At 36.1% G+C, this 13529-nt stretch overlaps 1 pseudogene; it reads right to left on the bottom strand.

Annotated features, from left to right (window-relative positions):
- Positions 1-11968: 11968 nt before the first annotated feature.
- Positions 11969-13119, bottom strand: LOC101287843 (hsc70-interacting protein-like; annotated as a pseudogene).
- Between the last annotated feature and the right edge of the window lie 410 nt (positions 13120-13529).

Here is a 13529-nt window from a genome sequence, read left to right on the forward strand (position 1 = left end):
CTGTGAGTGTAAGAATCTAGTCAATAGCATCCACCCAATCCAGACTGTAATGAACCTGGAATGGTCCACTCACTATTTTATTTTTTTAATACCCTTGTATGTTGAGGTGTTACATATAAACTACAAAGTGGACAAATTCTAGTTGCACAACTTAATAAATATCTACACATACATAACTATGGTTCTTTCTCCTCCACATTTACTTTATTTAGCTTCTACTCTTCATCCTCTATGGCTGGGGGAAGGTACACAGTCTTGAAGACTGCTACTTTCTTTAGAATTCTGGATTTCAACCTCACTTGGACCTTCAGTATTGCATGGAAATTCTTGCCTTCATCTTTATTCAGTTTAATCCTCTATTTTCTCAACAGGTATTTCAAACTTTAGTAACCATCTTCAGGGCTTTTTCATGTCTATTTTCTTTTTTCCTTTTAGTGGATGACCATTTCCCTTACTGAACCAAGAAGAGTGGGGCAATCTGATGGGAACTTTCTTATCTCTTGCTTGACCCATTACTAGCCCCCCAAATTTAGAAACAATATCCACATCCACCCTTCTCTACTCATATCTCTCCTGGTGTCTTCTCAGTGATAAGTGATTTGGCTTCATCAGTTTATTCCCTTTCCCCCTTTAACTACTACATTGATTTATTCTCCTATATATCATATACATATATATATATATATATATATAAAAAAAATTGGGCCCCCCAATTAGAAAGAAATTGCAAAATTTTCCCTTAACTGTGTCACCCTCTAGTTTCTACACTACCTTTCTCCTTCATTTCATTCTCAAGTTTCTTGAGCCTCTTGACTCATCTCATGGTTTCCATTTCTGCATCTGTTATTTGCTCTTCAGCTGTGAGTGTACTTTTCCCCCACTCCTCCACTGAAACAATTCTTGCCAATATCATCAGTGACTTTTGTCAAATCCAGTGGATACCTTTTTTTGGCTTCGTCACTCAATTTCTAATTGAAGTTTTCTAAACAATTTCTTCTCTTGTCAAGAGTTATAATTTGCTTCTCATACCTCAAAATTAAGTTATGCTTTTACCATCTGTAAAAAATAAGGTGATAAATGCTAGTGCATATCACATTGGTGTTATTGCATTTGTGTATAGTTCTCTTTGTTTTTAGTGTATAGCAATCACACAAAATAATATTTTTCAAACATAGTAGTTCCTTTCTGCCTTAACCCCATAAACCTGGTTTGGTTCATTAATTTTTAACTTATGAAGGCAGTGAAATGATTATTTGTAAATGACTACACTAACAAACAGTATGGAATAGAATCTATATGTAGCCTGCTATGCCAAAAACAGTTGCATAATTATGGATATTCTATATATAGTAAGGTTCTAATACAGACCTCCTATTTTCCATCTTCCCATCTAAGAAATTGCTCAAAATTTTTACCATATATTGCAATGAAATTGCCTCTCTTCTTGTATTGCTTGACGTTTTCTTCAGATTCTGTTCTATGTTTCCATACGTCCTTATGATGATTCAAAATGATGAAAAGAACAATCTAGATATATATGTACCTAATTATAGCTTTACCATATATAAAAAATAGAACTAAAAGGAGAAATAGAGAAATCTACAATTTAGGTTAGAAATTTTAAAACATCTTTATGTGAGTCACATAGGCACAAAATCAATAAAGATATTGAATATTAAAAGTGTTTCCATATATTGAAGATTACATATTCTTTTTGAGTATAAATGGGATATATGCATATATTAAATTTGATGATACTCTGTACCATAAAGTAAGTAGCAATAAATGTCAAAGCACTAAAATCACACAGAGTATATTCTTTATCAGTTAAGCTCAGATTAATACTTTTTTTTTTTTTTTTTTTTGCAGTACGCGGGCCTCTCACCACTGCGGCGCACAGGCTCTGGACGCTCAGGCTCAGCGGCCATGGCTCACGGGCCCAGCCGCTCCGTGGCATGTGGGATCTTCCCGGACCGGGGCACGAACCCGTGTCCCCTGCATTGGCAGGCGGACTCTCAACCACTGCGCCACCAGGGAAGCCCCAGATTAATACATTTTGTAAACCCAGACAAAGGCCTATATAATCAATATAATGAATAAAAAAGTGGTATCATTGCAAATTTTATTAGCATTACATAGATAATAATAGAATGTTATAAATGTCTTTAAGCCACAGATTTTGCAAATTTATGTAAACTTGACAAATATCTAGAAAATATAAGATTTACCATAACTGACATGAAAAAAGTAGAGTATCAACTCCATTGAAGCACTCAAATCCTTAATTTAAAAACTTCCCAACAAAAACTCCAAGCCACTGGTGAAATACTTCAAACACTAAATAATATATAAATACAATTTACCCAAAATATCCTAGAAAGTAAGATGAAGAAGAAGAAAAATAAACACTTCCCAACTTATTTTACTAAATCAGATTTCCTTGGCATCAAAATTTGAAAGATTATAAATATGGATAATTTATCTCTCTCACAAACATAAAAATTCTAAGCAAAATGTTAGCAAACTAAATCCAGCACTATATAAAAGGAGAATACATTACAGAAATGTAAAATTTATTCTAATAAAGCATAATTGGTTTAACATTGTAAAAAATCAATTAATTTACCACATTAGTGAATAAGCAAAAGTATATGATTATCCTAATAGAAGCAGAAAAATAACTTGCGGTAATTCAATACTTTTTCATAATAAAAGCTTTTAGAGGGCTTCCCTGGTGGCGCAGTGGTTGGGAGTCCGCCTGCCGATGCAGGGGGACGCGGATTCGTGCCCCGGTCCGGGAGGATCCCACATGCCGCGGAGCAGCTGGGCCTGTGGGCAATGGCAGCTGGGCCTGCGCGTCCGGAGCCTGTGCTCTGCAACGGGAGAGGCCACAGCAGTGAGAGGCCCACATACCGCAAAAAACAACAACAACAACAACAAAAAGCTTTTAGCAATCTAGGAACTAGAAGGGAATGTTCTTAGTCTGAAAAAGGGCACAGTCAGGGAGGAAGAAAATTTTCTCTCCCCTTCTGTGTTCTTCTGGCCAACATAAGACAGATTAAAAGAAGAAAAATCAAATAATTTAATAACATGTATACTTGAAAGACACAGAAAAACTGAGTAACTTGTCAAAATGGCCAAAGCGCTCAACTGAAATGTCATCTTCAACTAAAGACAAAAGAGGATGTCAGGAGTAGTGGTTTGTGACTTCAAAATGGAGGAAGACAATTGACATGGAGATGGAAAAGCAAATGTTTGGTAAATAAATGTTTGCTGGACCATGCAGAGACAATGGGACACAGAGAGGAATTTTAACAGACTTTGCTAGGTTCCTACTTGTCTACACACGCAGTTCATACTACATACTATTGTTATCTATGATGATAGCTCCCTTCCTGGAACAGGTCCTCTATTTACATTCTTTTAGATGTTAGGGGGAAGGTCAAAGTTTCTTCCTGAGTCTTCCTTGATTGATTTCAGCTTGAAGTACTCCACATACCAAAGATGCATTTTTTGGTTGGCAAGTTTTGCTCCCCTATTGTATCTACAAAAATGCTACACAAATATCATATTTCATGTTTAGATATTGTATCATATCTCTGAAATCAGAAACTAGATAGAAATACTGGTCACCACCACTTTTATCCAGCTTTGTATTGAAGATCCTAACTAGTACAATTAGACAAGAAAAATAACTGTGTAAGAATAGGAAAAATAATTAAGCTTCTAATTTTTGTTTTTAGAAGATGACCTGATTGTATTTATAGAAAAGTCCAAAAAAAATCTAAGGATAAACTATTAGAGTTAATATCTGAGTCTTAGAATATTACTGGCTTGCATAACTCTACCAGAAAAATCAATTGTATTCCTCTACATTGAGAGCAACCATTTAGAAAACATTTTAAAAATATGTTTAATTCACAATGGCCTGAGAAAATAACAAATACACTGTAATAACTCTAACAAAAGATGTGAGATTTTTATTTAGAAAATTATATAATACTACTGAGATAAATTAAAAAGACTCAAATCAATCAAAATTTAACATGCTAATTATTGGAAGACTCAATATTATGAAGATGTTTGTGTAAGGCCAACTGGCCCGAGGCAGGGGAACACAATCAGATTCACAGGTTGCATCAGACCGAAATTCTCCAGACCACCCAGTTCCAGAAACTGCCCTGGAGACATTCCGGACCACCCAGTTCCAGGAACTGACCTGGGGACTTTGAACCCGGCCCAGCCTTCCCGCCTTTCGAGGGGCGGGACTAACTGTTCCCCAGGATACCCGAAAAGACCACCAAATAAGGAATACTCTGCGCCCTCCCAGATTCACCACACCCCTTTCCCTTCTTCCCCTATAAAATCTTGCCCAACCCTTGCCCGGGTGCGACTTCTCTGGCCCCTTTCTCTCGGACCAGTGAACCTCGCCCGGGAGCGCTCCCTAATAAAGCTCACTTGAAGCTTTCCTCTGTTTCGCGGTGCCGTTTGTTAAGATACGACCTTACAGTTTGTTCTACCAAAATTGATCTACAGATTCAAAACAATCCCCATTAAAATTCATAAGGTGGTTTTGTCAGTAGTTGAGGTGATTCTAAAATGTATATACAAATGCAAAGACAATCTTATAGAAAAAATTGGAGTACTTACAGTAACACATAAAAGGTTTATTACAACACTCCAAAAATTAGGACATTGTGGTATTGGTACAAATATAGTAATAGAAAAGAACAAAAAGGGCATTAAACAATACTTGATTTAACATAAAAACAGCACTGAAGAACAGTATAGATATGTCAGTTTTATTCAAAAAGTGGTCCTGGGTCAATGGGATATATGTGTGAAATAAAATGAATCTTTACTTCTCCATTATGGCCTACCCGAAACCAGTTGGCAGATTGTGAGAGAATATATTCAAGATTTCAGGGGTAGACAAAGATTTCTTAAATACTAACATAAAAACTTCTGAGCTTAAAATCTGTGTCAAACAATTTACTAAAATAAAATAAAAAATTTTGTTGATCACAATCAAGTCATAAAACAGTGGAAATTTTACATAGTACATATAATCAACAGAAAATGTGTATCCAATATACATAAAGAGCTCCCACCAAATCAATAAAAGATACTGATAGCCCAGTGAAAAATAGGCAAAAGAAATGAATAAGCACTTTACAAATGAAGTTATCCAAAAGAACATAAACATATTAAGGGTCCTCAAGCTCATCAGGGAAATGCAAATTATAATCACAGTGAGACACTACTACTTATCAGAATGGCTAAAATGAAAAAGATTGACAAGTTGATAAAGATGTGGTATGCCTGGGTTATCATAGACTGCCTGGGATGTAAATTGGTACAACTATTTAGGAAAGCTTTTTCATAAAGATACAGTATGACCCAGCAATTCCATTCGTAAGCAAATATCCACAATACATTCTTATATATTTTCACCAAAAGATAAGAACCAAAAATGTGTTTCTCAAAAAAGGATGAAACTTGAATCTATGGTTTCTGAATCACAATCTATATCCAAATACCTTCAATTAGAGATTACATTTGCTTCAATCTGAAAAGTCACACTGAAGGAAAAAAGTAAGAGGGAAGAGATTTGGGAACATATGTATATGTATAACTGATTCACTTTGTTATAAAGCAGAAACTAACACACCATTGTAAAGCAATTATACCCCAATAAAGATGTTAAAAAAAAAAAAAAGAGTAGCAAAAGACTTCAGCTAGACATCAAATGTCATTAAAAATCAGAAAGTGCATACTGGCAACTGTAGTTCCCCTTTGCCCAATATTTTTCATTCTCACCTCTGAATACTATTAAACAAGCCTAATTCTAGACCTTTAATAATGTTCACCGGCTAGCACCACACGTGCCAAAAAGACATGCTAATGGCTCTTTAAATACAAGCCTATTTAAGGCACTATTTAATGGACTAGTCAAATTGATTTCTCGGCAGTTCCCAGAGTGTTATTACCAAAGTTTTGCCTGTGAAAACAGTCTGTGTTGTATCCTCTCAGAAGAACACATCCTTTACCCAGGCCTCAAATTATTCCCACAAAGATTCAAGGAATGTGAGCTCCTAGCTAAAAAATAAATCACAAAACTTTCTGCACAGGGAGCTTGGCCTTGTAGAAATTGCCACCACAGTCATGAGAAAGAGAGAGAGAGACACACAGTCCAAATTCAAGTCTAGATCGCGTGGTTTGTGGAGCTGAGTCACAGGACCATACCCTAGCTGGGAAAGCCAGAATGTTCAGCTTTTCCGAGGAGAGATGATCTTGACTCCCACCAAGGCTTTCAAGGTAAATGATTACCAAAATATTGCAAATGTCTAACAAAAAATGTGATATCCCTCCTGAATCTCAATTCTGCCTCTGGTTTACTGCTTTACCACATACATGGGCCCTGACAAATTATTGCCAAGCCTCTTTTCAATACATGGATTAATTTTACTTGTCCATAAAGATCTTGGAACTGTGGCACACTCTTGTTTCTCTTTTTATCTCTCTCTATTTCTTTGTTAAAAAAAAAAAGTCTTCTCTAATCCACCATTTACCCAGTGGGTATGAGAATGAGGCATAATATTTTAGCCTATTGATTAGTAGCTATGTAACTTTGAAAACGTCAATGGCATGAATCTTATATATTTGATTGACTGCTATGTAATTGGTGAAAATAAATCTGAAGAAAATGAGCTGGCTAAATTAAACACACACAAAAATGAAACCAACCAGGAGAAGTTTTTAAGCAATGTGCATAAGGAAATTTTCATCCCTTATAACCCAAAATTGAAAATTGTTTTAAGGACTGATTTAAAACACTTAGAGTGTGTTTATTCAGTTTGGCTACAGCTAATGTGCTGTATCTGTATGAGTAAGTTTGAAATTTCAAAAGCTATGAAGAGCGTGGACTAAAATTACAAATGTGTTCAATGTAAGTGTCCTTCTCAACTGACCATTCGTGGACAACTTGAAGTTCGTGTCACATTAGCCCTATAAATTTCCGGTGAAATTCAGGCTGATTGGAGTTTTTTGTTTGTTTTTGGTTTAGTTTTGTTTTCTAGTAAATAACTTGTGCTTTGCTAGGTTTGGTTTAAAGAATCAGATTGCAAGAGTCTGTAATATTGTTGAGGTGACCTTTGGCACGTTTGTCTTCTATATTTGGTTTAATGTGTCAAAAATGTAAAATCATTCCCTTCATAACTTACTGCTTTATTGTTTCAAAACACCACAATCATAGTTTCTATATAATTTCTCCCTTCGTATGGAAGAAAAATGCATAGAAAGTTCTTGAAATATCAGACAGCATAAATTGTACTGCTCCAAAATGAGATGTCATGTCCATATCAACAGCCAGCTTTTACCTGATATTTCTGACCTCCTCTCTCTGTACCCAGTTAGCTGCCATAGGTGCTACAAACAGCATAATTTGACAACAACCTTTTGTATTGAATAAGGAAAATAAGTACAATTATACACAATGAATGTGTGAGTTAATTTCTTCTACAGTCATTAACTACATGGAAAATATTCAATCAGTTTTGGTAAACACAGGCAAATGCAAACACTGTCTTACGTTTTTCTTTAAATGAGGCTATCGTTACCTATCTTAACTAGCTTTTCATGAGACATTTATTAAGATGTTTGTATGGAATCTGCTTGTAGGTAATGCAAGATTAACAACATTTCCAAAAGTATAGAAGAAATTTTCATTCGTATATTATTGTTTCAAGAGTAGCAGATGTTACAAAATTTCAGAACTTGCAATTCAGCTGATCACTTACTGCTTCCTCATTCAAAAATTCATTAATTAGTAGTTTTAATATTTTAGACCAGCAAGTATTGCTGTAGTCTGAAAAGACTTTACATGATGTCACCTTTAAAAAATCTGATTGCTGTTATCTGATTATACCAGGCAAAAATTGGGGAACCTTTGAATTTTTTCCCTCTCTGAGAACAGAATTAATGTTTTTATTATGATAAAGTAGAGATAAGGAAACAAGGTTCATGAGTTTTCAAGGCTCATCTTTTATTTAATCTGTCAAAACACCTCTTAGTTGGAACAGAAATCAAGTAGTAACTATTGTAAAAAGCATTGCATCAGGATGGAGAAACCATGCTGTTCTGCTGCTCCTTTGGCTAAGGATTATTTTTTGATCCAGTTGGAGGCTCTGGAGAGAGTGAGCTATGGTAGACTCATTAAAGAAGATTATAGCAGTCCAACTTGGAAAATGGAGTAGAGCTTTATTGCCAGCTGGAGATGAAAGATATTTCTAGTTCTTACGGCAATCAAAATTCAGAAACTGTAAAACAAAAAATGTAGAACTGGTAGACTATTTTACCACTGGAAACTAGTAGAAAAATTTCCTTTTACTGGAGAGGCTGCATTTTCTCGATAATTTAGCAAATGATTTTCCCCTAACAATTGTCAACACATCACTGTAGCCCAGGAAAATCTTGATCCAGCTGAAGTCCATCCATATTTCTACACCCTCTTGGCTTGTGTCATAGTAAGGACTTCCATCACTAAAATGGCACATATTCAGCTTAAATGCTCCCATCTCTAGTTTTACACAGTCCACCCTGGGCATTATTTTTATGTTTATTATAGAACTTCTTTTTTCAAGCTAACATGTATTCTGTGTACATATTTGCTTTCTTGTCTTATCTGTATTCTTTGCCCCAACATACGGCCCCCAGTATATAAACTTCTTGAATATGAAGTGATCCTATTCATAACTTTTTTTTTTAAATCACTGAACATGTTGCTTTTACACAGCAATACTTAGTAAAAGTGTATTGAATAAAAGGAGATATGCATACATACATGAATAAATGAATAGGTGAATCTACTCATATGTGTCCTTTTTGTGTTAAGAGAGATCAAATAGACTGCAAATATAGACATCAGTATGTTCGTCATGGTAGCATTTGATTACTACTTAAATGTATTTATTCTTAGTATGTTTGATTTATTAAATAAATTTATTAACAGGAATGTTCCAGGAGAGTCACTGTTTAGGATCCTCACATAAGTTAACAGGAAAAATAAATTTACATGAAGTCATAAGATTTCATAAGTTAACATTGGTAAAGCGCTTAAAAAAGTGCCTGACACATAGCAAGTACTAGACAAGAGCTTATTAAATGAAATAGATCACTAAGGGATCTCTGTGCTCACTGAAGAAGTAGTCTGGGCTTCCCTGGTGGCGCAGTGGTTGAGAGTCCGCCTGCCAATGCAGGCGACGCGGGTTTGTGCTGCTTTCTGGGAAGATCCCACATGCGCGGAACAGCTAGGCCCATGAGCCATGGCCACTGAGCCTGCGTGTCCGGAGCCTGTGCTCCGCAACGGGAGAGGCCACAACAGTGAGAGGCCCGCGTACCGCAAAAAAAAAAAAAAAAAAAAAAAAAAGAAATAGTCTGCATATACTCTTGTGTACACAATCAAGAATGATAAAAGAAAAACACAAATAACACAGAGTAGATTCCCTATCATGCAAAAATAACAAACATAATTTTACTTTATGTTCAATAAATGTATGTTGCACTGAAATAATTTTGCAAAATTTGTTTGTTTGTTTGTTTGTTTTTAGCCTCACCATGAGGCATGTGGGATTTCAGTTCCCAACCAGAGATCAAACCCATGCCCCCTGAAGTGGAAGCGCGGAGTGTTAACCACTGGACTGCCAGGGAAGTCCCAGAAATTTGTTTTTTTAATTGAGGTATAGTTGATGTACAATATTATGTAAGTTTCAGGTGTACTACATAGTGATTCACAATTTTTAAAGGTTATACTTCATTTATAGTTATTATAAAATATTGGTTATAGTCCTATATTGTACAATAGATCCTTGTAGCTTATTTATTTTATATGTAGTATTTTGTATCTCTTAATCCCCTACCCCTGTCTTGCCCCCCCTCCCATCCTTTTCCCCACTGGTAACCACTAATTTTTCTCTATATCTGTGAGTCTGATTCTTTTTTGTTATATTCATTAGTTTGTTTTTTTTCTTTCTTTTTTTTTGTTTGAAGACATACTTTGTATTAACTTAAAAGTCTAAAAAGCACAGGATACATTTTCAGACCAATTTTACTTTTACCTGTTTATGGTAATATGTGCAATGTTAGAAGGTACTTAGGTAATGTGTAAATCAAATGAAAAATCCAGAAGCAGCTGGTCCTGAATTACAGCACACACTGGAAATTTTGAGGAGAACACATATTAACAAAAAGAACACCAGCAAGCTCAAACTCATGTTTTAATGTTGAGTATTTTTAAAGGGTTTTAAAAAGCATACTCAATCAGCATACAGCTTTTTCTCACCTAACAGATGCATTTCTATTTGCTTGTGTACAGCAAAGCGTAAAAACTTGAATCAACTTACTTATGATTTCAGAAATGTATTCCATGGAATTTACTTCACTGCTCCTACCATTGATTCTTCAAATAAGCAAAGTACAGAGGCTCTCATCCCTTGAAATTGCTTTTAAACTAGCACTTTTTACATTGAAAGATAATAAGTAGAAACCTAGCAATTCCTGGTACAGTGCCTGGACTTAGCCTCATTTAATATAAGAATTGTATGTACAACAGAAAATTTATCATTTTCTTTATCCTTGGAGGAGAGGGAAGGAATAAGGAGAGGTGGGGAAATGGCTGCAGTATTTAAGAGCTGAATAGAACAATGCATCTTTCATAATGCTGACAACTCCACAATGAAGAAACACCATGAATCTCATCAATTTTTTTAGTTCATGCTGGATTAGGAATTTAGGTTCCCCTCTTTGTGTATCAATTAATTCAAACTTCTCCAAAAATTAATACTACAAGATAAACTCTAACTGCCGTAGGTATTTCCTAAGTAGGAGACCAAACACCAAAGTGAATCCCTTCTTCCAACATCTTTTGGTATGTTAAGATTTCACCAGAGAGGAAATCTAACACTTAAATATGAAATCTCTTGGCCAAGTAAGAAACTACAGCTATTATGGGTATTACCCTATGTAGCCACTATTTGTATTACATATTAAATTAAACCCAGCATTAATTATGCTGTGAATGATGATAGCAGTATGATGCTAGTGAAAAAACATCATCTTTAGCCCAAGAATAGTAAGAGGAAAAAAAATGTGAAAACAAGTAGAAAGCAGACAAAGAGTTGGGCATCTTCTGATCTGAAAAGAACATTTTAAACATAGAAATACAAAAAGAAAAGTATTCCCTTATTTCCTATATGTGGTAATATGAAACATTTATTTTAGATATCAGATAAGAACAGAGCTAAGTAATCTGATTTTACTGCAGCAGTGTAAAAATCATCCCTTCACCACAGTGTAAGATTTAAATGCATCTGCACAAGGGTACACATTATATAAAATGCAGTAAGATTACTGCTGCCCTGCCAAGTACTTCCAGTCCCTACCCAGGTCCTACTGAAATACTGGTGGTCCCAATAGTTTCATGGAAGCAAATCATTAAAAAAAATAATAATAAAGCAATTAAAAAGATAAATCAAAATGCTTCAGTAACCATATATCCAGCTCAAACTTTATCTATTTAAATGTTACATTTGCCTCCCACTAATAAATCTTATTTCACTCAAACTTGAACAATAAATCTTCCATACTGAAGTATCTTCCTTGCCTAATTAATTCAAAGGAAAAAACCAAAATGATTAGTAAAGAAAAATGTAGGGATTAACACTTCCTTTTAATTTGTTTTAAATATTTTTAAGGTTTAAATTTTGTAATTTCTAGTAAGAAAACATTATCTGAATGAATACCCTAATGGAAAACCACTGTAAAATGTTTCAGCTGCATTTGGGGCAGAGGGGTAGAGATTATCTTCAAAGCACCCCAGCTTTCTTCATGAGAAGGTCAGAGGTACACTGGTTTGTGTTATTATGACATCCATGAGGTGATCTAAGTTGCTTTTCCTTCAGCAGGGGCTTTATTTGTCAGCAGGGCATTATGCTTGACTTCCAAATTTGGCCGACAATTTACTGATGAGATTCATAACTTTTGGATTGCTCTGATATTTTGACATATTTGCCAGGTTCTGAGCCACATCCTGGAAGGCCACCATAACTTCTGGATCCTGCATGCCTGCAAGAACCTCCGGATCACTAAGAATTTCATTGAGCCCAGGCATTCCTGCCATTCCAGGCATGCCCCCTCCCATTCTAGGCATTCCTCCAGGAAAATTACCAGGCATTCTGCCAGGAAAGCCGCCTGGAAAAGAGCCATACTGAGCTCCTGACTGTTGTCTGGCTTCTTCCTCCCTCTGGGCTCTCTCATGTTCTTCCCGAGCATTCTTGATCCTTTCTATTCTTTCTTTGATCTCTTGCTCTTCACGTTTTCGCTCATACTTTCTCTGATGTTCAGCAATTTTCTAGGCCCTTGGTTGAACTTCTTTCAGCATTGCACTAGCATCTTCATCATAATCCAGTTCACAGGCAAGGGCAAGATCATAGGCAGCTTCTTCCCAATGGCTCAAAATTCTGTGTGCTTTCCCTCGCCACTTGTATGGCTGAGCAGAATCAGGATTTATTTCAATAGCTCTGTCACAGTCTCGGATGGCAGCATTTGGCTTCTGTAATTTGATGAAGACACTTGCTCTCTTGGCATACAGAATGGCCAAACGAGGATTTAGCTTGATGGCATCTGTGAACAATCAATGGCTTTCTGTAGTTCACCAACATTTAGGGCATCAATGGCAGCCACGTTTTTATCATTTGCCTGATCCATCATCTCCTCAATTATCTCTACATTTTCATCTCCCATTTCTTGAGGGGCATCAGTGCCTGGTTCAAGCACACCTTCATTGTCAATTTCTAGATCACTTTCCTCACTTGATGGTTCGTCTGTCTTTATGTTTTCCTCCACCTTCTTACTATCTGTTTTTTCTTCCTTGGTATTTTCTTCCAATTTAGTTTTATGAGTAGCAGGTGGTATTTTACGCCCCATGCTCTCCACCCACTCCCTCAGGAAGTGCATTTCCTCGGTGTGCAGAACACTCGTGTCCTGCTTGCACATTTTCACGAAGGCTTGAAGCTTGCTCACTTTGCTGGTGACCATGGTCCGGAAGCAGCAGGAGACAGCAGGAGGCGGTGAGTGTGTGGACGCTGCGGCCCCATCCCAGGCCCAGGCGCTAGCTCAGCGTGACCGCGTAAAAGGCAGTTTGTTTTCTTTTTTAGATTCCACATATAAGTGATATCATACTGAACTAATTCTGTAAAATTAGTTTTAAAAGATCCAAAACCAGACCTGGAAAAGTCTAGTCTAGAAGCTTCTGCTTTGATCTGTAATTTTACTTCCTTATTAAACTTTCTTTTCTTCATGGCAGCTATGCATTACAGTGGTTATTCAGTAAATGTTCAAAGGAAGTAACAATTAGATCCTCCACTTATATATATTCTTATAGAAGACCACTTATCTTTTGACATCTCTCAACTTCCTGTCCAACTTTACGTACCACTTGAATCCTTCACCTTCTAGACGTTTTGCTGCATCAG

Source organism: Orcinus orca, chromosome 1 (assembly GCF_937001465.1).
Source record: "Orcinus orca chromosome 1, mOrcOrc1.1, whole genome shotgun sequence".
Taxonomy (NCBI): Eukaryota; Metazoa; Chordata; class Mammalia; order Artiodactyla; family Delphinidae; genus Orcinus; species Orcinus orca.